Source organism: Trachymyrmex septentrionalis, unplaced genomic scaffold (assembly GCF_001594115.1).
Source record: "Trachymyrmex septentrionalis isolate Tsep2-gDNA-1 unplaced genomic scaffold, Tsep1.0 scaffold22, whole genome shotgun sequence".
Taxonomy (NCBI): domain Eukaryota; kingdom Metazoa; phylum Arthropoda; class Insecta; order Hymenoptera; family Formicidae; genus Trachymyrmex; species Trachymyrmex septentrionalis.
In genome coordinates, this window is record NW_017305375.1 from 6,446,144 (window position 1) to 6,448,728 (window position 2,585).

Here is a 2,585-nt window from a genome sequence, read left to right on the forward strand (position 1 = left end):
AATTATCATTCTTTCTTCTAGAAGAATGAATGTGAACTGACAGTTTTTTTTCCACCAAAAAATCACACAGCGCGAAAACATATTTTTCCAGAGAGATCTATTAAAATCTAATTTCATTTTCATCTCCACCCTTGGTGGGGATGCCTACCTCGATGGTATTAATATATTACATTTCCTGCTCAAGGAAAGTTTTCCCATTGCGTGAAAACTTTCGAGCCTCCTTTTTTGAATTAGACTAAAACATAAAAAAAAAAACATAGAAAAAAGTGGAATAATTTTGGCGCTTCTAAAAGCCACGCATCTGGAACTGTTATCTTATCCTATTAGTATCTGGAGTACTCAGGGATCATTACAATTCCATTAACGGTTAATGAGAATATACACAGTTGTCTCCGAGCATTTAAAGATAAGAATTTTTATTTTACATACATATCTCTCAGCGAACCTCTTCTGTCGGCTTGCGTGCGCTTTTAATTTCTCGCACAGAAAACAACGCGATCGAATTCAGCGTGAGTAATTTTCGTTTCCGAATGATTTAATAGGCAAATAATGAAAGGCACAAGTCAATATAAATGACGTTTACGTCTCTCTCAAGACACTATTCTTAAACGGGGAGTCGACTAACCGACACACTACGTTACGCGTTGCGTAAAAAAAAAACAGCGCGTGCTATCGTAACGTGGAAAGGTCAGTGTCTCTTTCTCTCGACGGGGACATCGTGATTCGCAGCGTGACGGACGTTGCCCGAAATATCTGCCAGGCGGAAAGTCGAGAGAGGAAGATCGACGGATCGCCCAGCTTTATCCGGCATGCGCGAGAGAACGATGGCGTAGAATTGTTTTTTCCTCGTTTTCGGCCACTTTATAGTCGACCGGATAATTTATGACCGCTGATACGCGACGAAACGACCGCGGACTTTTTGTGCGACGAGACTTGTTCGCGAACGCGAAAAAAGATGCGTGCTTGATGGTTTTAACACTTTTTTTTTTCCCATTTTTTTGAGGAGCTACAATAATGCGGAAAATTACGGAATAAAACGTCACTGTTTGCATACGCGCTTTTACTACGTGTTTTTGTAATATTTAGCGGTAAACGCGACCGTCTGATCTTCCTCTAGCATTGAATGGGGATTCGATGTGATAAACATAAATCTAGCACGAGAGTTGGAATGTTTCAAAAATGCGAGTTAGTCTTTTATAGTCTCCATTAACAATAAATAACTCTGTCTTTATTCTCGTGATTTGTGAATGGCTATCGTTTTGTAACGATATATTATAGCTCTACAAATTTTAACAAAATATTTGAGCAGTGATAAGTATTTTCGATGACATTTGTCTGTCACGCTCAGGTATACAAATAGTGAAGTCGAAATTCTTTCTGGAATTCACCATAAATTCTTGGAAATCTGATAAAGACTACGAAGTAAATTTTCACGAGAGAATGAGATACTACCTGGTGAACCTCAGTTTCCTTAAGCAACTTTTTACCTTAATGATCGGAATATATTTTTTTCTGCTTGCCCAAAATTGTAAAACTACATTTCAAATAAAATCGAAATTCTAAAAAATAATTAATGACTTTCTGCGAAATAATACATCAGTTTCGCACGTGAAATGAAGCGATGACTCTTTTGCAGAAATTAAATCGTTGTTAAAATATTTAACGATGAATTTCGCGAGACACACTGCTTGTCGTCGCTCGTCTTTCTCCCGCACCTCGATTTGCTTATAAATTATCAAAACGAGTTGCCGAGGGCCACGATACTGGAGTCTCCTAAATGACGACAGCGACGGGGGCCAGGCCGATTGGCAATGTCTGGGCCTGTAATTAGGTTTGCGTTGGTGGTAACGTCATTACTCGGTAAGCTTGCAATTTCCTCGTGGCCGCCGCTTGTCGTCTCCAACCGGTTCCCTTCGTGGCGCTCCGCGGTTGCCACCAAAGCTGTTTGCTTCTGGACCGAGAGCGTCCGACCACCGGACTCGCCTGGACCCAAAAGGGGGGGGGAGGGGGAAAAGGCCGATGAGGTGGTAGATGAGCTATTCTCATTCGGATAAATTGTTCCATCTTTTCGTAGTGGGGCGTTGCACGAAACGACGTATGTTATATGGACGTATGTCGACATAATGATCGAACGCTTAAACACCACCGTAATGAGATACCTTACATTGTGCTGCATTAAATGCAGTAGGTAGTGTCACATCAAGGAAATCTTTACCGTTATCGAATTGTGTGATATAACGACGTCTTATTACAAGATGCTGATAATTAAGAAATATTCAATTTTTAAGAACAGATATAAGGTATATATATATGTAAAATTAATATGCACAGACTGTCCTTCTATAACAATTAACAAATTACAAATGGGCGCCATTAGGAATCGGCGCTGTAACAATTTATTTCGATTGATCTAAAAAGAAGATTATTTTAGATCAATCGCCGATTCCTAATATTACAGCCCGTTTGTAATTTGTTTTAATATAAGGAATCTTATTTTATTGTAATGTTATGTCCTTCTATAAACTTAGAAACTATAGAATTAATATTTAGTAATATCGAGGTATCGTTTATTATATATATATATA

At 38.8% G+C, this 2,585-nt stretch overlaps 1 protein-coding gene across 2 annotated transcripts in view; it reads left to right on the forward strand.

Annotated features, from left to right (window-relative positions):
• LOC108748381 (AF4/FMR2 family member 4) overlaps nucleotides 1-2,585 on the forward strand; it is a 90,402-nt gene that overhangs the window by 82,226 nt on the left and 5,591 nt on the right. The window lies entirely within an intron of this gene.